Below are 7989 nucleotides of genomic sequence, written 5' to 3'. Positions count from 1 at the left end.
GTAATATTTCATGTACTAATATCATATAGTCCACTTTAGGACAACCAGGACTACGGCTCTACTTTTGTCTGGTATAAACACCTTTTACTATGCACATGACAATAACCTCAGTGGTTAGCCCTTGAGCAAGGCACTGAACCACGGAATGCTTCTGTGGAGCTGCTAAGACTGTGATATACTGGGCAGATCCCAGGTTGGAATGAGTGAGCCTGTGCGTGCGTGTGCGTGCATGCGAGAAAATAAGCACCCTAGCTTAGCTACCTCCCTGGATAAAACGATAAAAACATATGTATAAAACAAAAATAAGAGAATGTACAGACCTTTGCATTGGCTTGTGTAAATCTAATATACTGTATAGGCCTATGTGTGCATACATGTGCATGTATGAGAGAGAAAGAAATAGAGACAGAATGAGATAGTATGTTTGTGACTTGTACAGCTGGAACGTCCTTAAACTTGAGACCACCGAATGCAGAAGCTTATCCGTCCCTCCCTCTGATCTCCTCCCTGTCACTTGTACCATATCTATTTAGGGCTCATTCGCTCTCGTTCATACACTCTCTCTCAAGCTCAAATAGGATCGGCGTCATTTTACTCTATGTACTGTAGCCATATGAGAGCTAAGAAAACAGGAAGGATTAATTCACCAAAGGAAAGTAGCACATGCCAGTGCCACAGGACTCACAGGAGACATGTTTGCGAAGAATTCAACATGCGAACTTGCCAAGATCAATTCAGAAACAAGCCGGACATATGTGTAAGATATGTGTAAGAGATACCACTTTGTCAGCAATGAGCTGTTAACGTGTGTCATGAGGTAGACCATCTCTGTGTAGTCTGTAGACAGAGACATATCAGGGTCTTAAACATTAAGATTAAGATTTAAGAAGAAAGGAACTTCTAAAAAGGACTTTATTTAGGCAGCCTACTGTGTTGCCTTGTTTACTATGATGGATTTCCTCAGTGTTCATGGACAGCCCTCTTCAGACTCTCAGGATGGTTCCAATTGTGATTACTCGATTCCTGTTTCCTCTCGAAGAACGTCCCACACAGGGAAGCAGACTGCTCTCACTGGGCTCGGGTACGGCTTCATGGTGGCCTGGCATCACCTGAGGCCTTTCATCCCCTTTTTCCTGATCAGCTCTCTGGTTGTGGCTCTCCTCTACCTGCTTCAGAGCATTGTTTATGGAGGACCCTTCACGGACCCACTGTTTTTTGTCAAGTTTAATGAGCGTTGGCCGAAGACTGACCCAAGACACCAGGAGGCACACCCCCCTTCTCCACCATTTAGCCCAATTCCCTCCACCTCAGAGCAAGACCTTCTTGACATTTTCATGGGAAATGGCACACTTTGATCATCAAAATAGAAATGTACTGCTTTTAATTTCTTCTCAGGAACTGTGAATGACTGACAGTCATGGGAGTTATGCCAGGGAGCTGCTAAAATGAGAGCAGACACTGACTGTGAATCCCAGTAGTTTCCTTTGGGTTGTGTTGATTAGTTCTATAATTGAGTCCCTCCTCACATGTAGCAGTTTGTCATAGGAGACTTTAATTTAGAATTAGGCCTACATTGCTACATCTTAAAATGGGTAACCCACATTTAATCAATACATGATTAAATGAAAGCTCTGTAAAAGATATGGGGTGAAATGTTTATGAATAAAATGTAATTTAAAAAGTTGATGTAAACCTCATATGCATACATCTATTATTTATTTAGCAAAGCTTCTCTGCCCCCAATTACTCTGTTTTATTTTTATTTTTATTTTTATTTTTATTTTTATTTTACCCCCCTTTGAAGTAGTTTATTAATTATTTATGTGAACATAACCATGTGATCCCTTTCTTTGTATCTTAGTTATGTACTCAACCTATTGGTTTTATACCTGTGTGTGGGAGAAAATGTAAAAAACAAAGAGTTGTATTTTCTTTCTGTGAAAATTGCATTATGACGTCATACTCTTTGAATAAAATGTATTTAAAAAAAAAGAAGCTTCTCGGCCCCCTAGCGGCCATATAACATACTGCACTTTACTTGAACGGTGCACGTTGACCTGATGACCTCACCAAATTGACTGAATGGGAGTGTCTGTCGAAAAGGGTGTGCATAGTTTGGACATGTGAAATTAAAGTTGTGACGGTAAAAACACAAAGTTAACCTATTTAAAAGTTAAAAACGTTTCTCTAATCCATGTTATTGACAACTGCAAATTGCTTAGTTGTTGTTTTTGTCCAGCGAAGTCTCGACTTAATAGTTAATAGAGAGAGAACTTGAGGATGGAAAACGGTGAGTGATGAATCGCAAATTTCGCATGCATGCATTTCAAGCCAAGCAATGTTTATTCCAACAGTCGGCATGGAGTTTGCGCTGATTATATACAAAATGTTGCAAGGTGTTGCAGATTACCAAATGCTTGCTGATGCTCAGCAAGCATTTGGTAATGATGTGTACACTAACAGGTGCGCGATCACGAGTAGCTCTCACACCACGTGTGTTTCAAAGTGGAAGCACAACAACTTGGAAGCTACGTTGCTAACATGTAAACAGGGTTAGGTGGCCTCCCCCTCGGTGTTAAAAAAGAATATATATATTTATGTTTTGGAAAATGTTTATATACTAGGGGCATAAAGGAAGAAACACAAGAAGTTTAGTTGAAGTCCAAAATCACAATAATAATACAATGGCATGCAAAATAGTGTATGTTAACATCGACCCCCCCGCCCAGTTATATGGCTCCGAAAGAGCCACAACCCTGGTATCTTGTGAAGGGTCAATTTAAGTCTGACAATGATAACATTTTGGACAAAATGGCCAATTTTACATCGAGCTGCCCACTGTGCCCAGATGTCCCCAGTGCCCAGCTATATCTAACAGTACTATCCAAAAAGCAACCTACTGTATGCCAGGCTTGCCAGGCATGATTGCCAGCCTACTACAGCATCTTTGCAGTAGCATTAGTTGGTGAAGACAAACACATACACACATGTTGAAATGAAATGAAACCGGCTGCACATTGTTTTTCCATGCATTAAAGTCTATAAAGACATTGCAATAAATTAAATTTGAAAATGGTTTAATTTTTATTTTTGTAGGCTTACGTGACACTTGAGTTCCAAGCCTTTCAGTTGTTCAGTGTGGTGATTGCATAAGTAGGCCTACACTAGCCGCAATTTGCAACTCTAGAGTTTTTAAATAATAGGATGAATCTAATCCTCCATTGACTCCCCACTCTGAATCATCCAAATTGCTTTTGTGATCTGCTTGTATTAAAATATGTTAAACTCTCCAACATTGCATGCTTGAATTATCCTCTTTCAATCTGCCAAGCTTTTGTTTCATAAAAAAATCCATCGTAGACATGTTATGAGCTACTTTCTGTCAAGAAATTATCTGCAGGTGATTCTTTTTCTAAGTGTTGGAGTTTGGAAGCACTTGTTTTTATTAACGGGTCGTGCTGCGGCCTCCTGCATTATGTGCAAATGCGAAACAGGTGGTACGCAGGACCATTCAGTGACTTCGACGAGTGCTTTCAAACTCCGACACTCACCTGCAGAGAATTTCTTGACAGAAAGTAGCTCATAACATGTCTACGGTTGATTTTTATGAAACAAAAGCTTGGCAGATTGAAAGAGGATAATTCAAGTTAGAGCCTCACAGCTAGAAGGTCCTGGGTTCGATTCCCGCTGGGGACGCTGGGGGCGTGTCCACTCCTCCGTGTCATCAGTGCCCATATCCGAGGTGGGGGTGGCGAAAGGTCCTTTCTGTGTGGAGTTTGCATGTTCTCCCCGTGTCCCCTAGGGTAGGTACCCTCACAAAAAACATGCAGTAAGTTAGTAACTACCTCCCCCTGGCCAGTCGGGGCGCCTGATGGAGGGGAAAGGAACTGGTCGGAATAACGTGTTTCTTCCACACGCTACGTCCGGCTGGGGAAATTCCCCTGTCAGGTGAAAAGAAGCAGCTTGGACTCCTCATGCAAAGAAGGAGCATGAGGTCAGTCCGCTGCCCCCCCAGGTTGACACTGGGTGTAAAAATGTGTTACAAAAATCTTGGGATAAAAATTAACAAAGAAAAGAAAAATGAGTTTGGCCTAGAGCTGCAATGTTGGTGAGTTTAACGTTGTTTAATACAAGCAAATTGGATGAGTGAGGAGTCAATGGAGGGTATTGCAACTCTAGATTAATCCCATTACAAAAATCACAAATTGCAAATTTGTACAATACAAAACACAAATGTTGTATTGACCTGTACTTTCTTTGAACTGTTACTGTACCCATTCTGCAAAGTTTCAATAAAAATGTCAATCAAACAATCAACCAATATACATGGCACCTACAGTACCTCCAAATGCAAATTACCGGTATTATTTTACCCAGTCCTGACCTACTGTGTATACTACCCTGCTTCCATTACTTAGACCCTCTCCTGGGTCCAGTTTTATTTACATAGGCTACATTCTTATATTCTGTAATTCATTATACCCTACCCTGCATTCTCAGTGTAAACCTCCCCTGGAAATTAACTACTTGGGGAAATCATAGTACAAGTACTTTGTGCCATACGTGCGGTAGGACTTACCGGTAAATAACTTACAGTTTCCATCTCTTAATGCTGCATTACTCCAGGTTGTATGTGGTTGGTTTTTGTTGTCTATCTTTCCATACTTGTTCCATACTCATATCACCTTGTGCTGGACTTTTTTGTAATTACATTTCAGTGCAAACTGACAAAAAGAGAGGCTAATCTCAGTGAGTTGACCCTGTATTTAAGGTTTACCTGAATTAACAAAATTAATGTATTCATTCCTAAAGTGGACAGAGACATGTGGCAGTACCAACGACCTGGGTTCAGAGGCCTACTCCTGGCCGAGTTGCAGAGACAGCAACGCGGCAGCCAGTTCTGCGACATTGTGCTCCGGGCTGAGGGTACGAACAACAGCACAATTACTGAATTGGTTATCAATACTCTTTGTAGATAAAATCAGGAGTGTTAAAGTTTGTATAAGTACAATTGTACATAATTCAGAACTACTGATGGGTGGTCTCAAAACCTTTTCTCAGAAATCATGCACCCCCAGATGTCCTGACTCTCTGAACTAGTTCGGAAAGCCTGTCCGAAGCGGCAATTTCTTCCGACGACGTAAGGGGCAGTTCACCCAAAAAATGACTTATTTCCCATGAAGGAAATATTTATTTTGTTTTTGTCACATTCCTAAGACAAAAAATGTGATGATCCAGTCATCGGTCAGTAGGAGATTCATTGAGTTACCTACTGGAGACTCACTGGAGACTCACAAAATCGTCAGGCTGCAATTGTAATTGCTAGAAGTCATTTTTTGGGGGTGAACAACTCATTTAACTCTGAGTGTGTACTGTACACTCTGTTGTAGTTCCACATTGTTCTGGAACAATGCCCTCTCCACTCCTAAACTCTACTTTCCTGTCCTATCCTGTCCTGTAGGAGTGTCTGTGCCTGCCCACAGCTGTGTCTTATCAGCTCTCAGCCCTCAGCTGTCCTGTAGTCTGCCCAGCACTCCACCCCCAACTGGACAGAGACACTTACTGGAGTTCAGGGCTGTCAGAGCCAGCACGTTGTTGCGGCTGGTGGGTCTGCTGTACTCCGGCGAGATCGTTGGACATGGAGAGGAGGAGAGGGAGGACATTCTCTCTGCCACCACCAGACTGGGCATCAGTGGGCTGGTGGAGGTCAGAGAAAGTGGTGAGGATAGGAGCAGTCGGAGTGCAGTAGGCATACAGACAGAACCACTGATGCTCGAGGAGGGTGGAGGGAGAGAGGGGAGTGATGGCGCCCTCCTTTTGGGAGCAACACAGTGCTGTATTGAAAGAGGCACAGGGAGTAAAACTCAAATAGGCGAATTGCCGACAGATGCCACTCACCTTACTCCCCAGCCAGCCTCAGGAATCCCTGACCCCCACCATAACATCCCCTACGTCCCCCTTTCCATCTTGTACCCACCGTATGGAACCCAAACCCTAGCACACTACCCATCATACTACGATTACATGGCTCCCACTGAGCAATCCACAGCAGGCGGACATGAACCCATCTTCTATGTGCCGCCGTCCTACTCCTCCCTCATTCCTACACCCGGCCACCTACCGTGTCACACACCAGCGGTGGTTTATGATCACGCAACCGAGGTGCTGGCTCCAGAAGGTGGAGGTGAGGGTTTCGAGCAGTTTGAGGGCAACATCCCGGGATTCATCAACTACTTCTTGAACCCGGATCAGGCGGAGTACTCCCGCGGGAAGCGCAGAGCAAGGAGGCGGGGAGGTGGCGCAGGAGTGGCCAGGCAGACTAGGACAGGGGAGAAAAGAGCTCAGAGACCCAGAGGAGAGCCCAAGCGGAGGGGAAGGCCACCCAAACAGATGGCAGCAGCAGCAGCAGCAGCAGGGGAGGAGAAGGAAGTAGCGAAGAGCTTTTCTCCGAACAACCTGAGGCTGAGGAGTTGGGGTGTGCAAGCCAGGAGGAGTGGTAGAGGGGGAGGAGCTGTGGGCAGGATGCTCCACCTGCATAACAGGGAACATTTCCAGCCTATCAAGCTCTGGCTAAAGAAATGGAGTAAGTCAAGCAAGTCATGGAAGATCTGCAGCATGAGAGAAGAACCATCGAGGGAGAATGGAGGAGCTGCTGCACAGCAACTCACCCAGGTGAGGGCTACTCTACTCTCTAACTTTAAGAGGGTTTATTTGTCACTCACTCATTAGAGATACAAGCAGTGAAATGTTGAATGATGATCTATGATCTAGAAAATTATCCATCTTTCTGGAGGGGAAAAAAATATAAATTAAGCATTAAGTGTTATTACTAATGTTGAGAGGAAAGAAGAGCTTATATAGGACATAATTAGGACATAATTCACTTTCAGCAGCTCAATATTAATATTATAATAATAATAATAATAGTAGTACTCAATGTTATTGTATTCAGTCACTGAATAACCAACCATATCACAAAAAACTCAACTTCTCTCTGTCACAGGAGGGCGCCCTGCCGAGAGCATTTGACAAACAAAAGACTCCCCCAACTGCTACGTTCCATTCCACGCCGCCGCACCTCCTCAACACTCCACGTACCGGCAATGCCTCGTTGAATCCACCCACCCCGTCCTTCTTGCCCCCAGCACCAGAGATGCTTCATACGACCCTCCTTCCTTCTCTGGAAGCCCCGTCCCATGTAGAGCAAGCTGAGCAGTTGGACCGTCTGCTGGACGAAGTCATGATGGGGCTGGACATATTGGACAAAAACAACAACAGCAAAAGCACCCGGGATTCTCACCAACATCCTCATCTAGCCACCGGAACTGACAGCCAACACGAATGCCAGCAGCGGCCCATCATCCCTACTGGTCACCAGGAAACGGCTTCAGGTGTCCACAACAACCCTACGAAGACGATTGCTGTGGCGACAGGGGTTGGGGGTTTCGTTCCTCCTGGTTGTGAAGTGCCTGTTCTTCAGCAGCAGCAGCAGGGAGAGGGAGGTCTGAGTGACATATTAGACAACTTCCTCTTCTCCTTTGAGCAGCAGGCTTCTCACTGTAGCACCGGGGCCGTGGTAGAGAAGGATGGTCAGACATGCACACCGGCTAGCAATGTTGTCTGGACCTCAATGTCAAGCAGCCAGTCACAGCCTTGCACTGTCGACAGGGACCAGTCCATAGCAGGACAGAGCCACACACACACTGCAAGTACAATATACCCGGCTCGTCTAGAGCACATGCACTCTCCCCATCCTGTACAGGCTGCGATGCCTGCTATACACACACAAAACCCAGGCACGTACACTCCCCCTACGATTTCTTCAAAGCTGCCACCAGTCAGTGCTGCTAAACTCCCCAGCTCTGATGCGGTTACAAATGACAGCCAGGAGAACGAAGATAGGATTCTGGGAAGAATCTCTCCAGAGCAGCCATCAGTTGCCCGACTGGCTGGACCCAATAAGAGAGGGAGCACACGCAGCGATGTGCA

The sequence above is a fragment of the Protomyctophum parallelum genome, assembly GCF_964188405.1.
Source record: "Protomyctophum parallelum genome assembly, chromosome: 16".
NCBI classification, from domain to species: Eukaryota; Metazoa; Chordata; class Actinopteri; order Myctophiformes; family Myctophidae; genus Protomyctophum; species Protomyctophum parallelum.
This window is presented reverse-complemented; position numbering follows the sequence as displayed.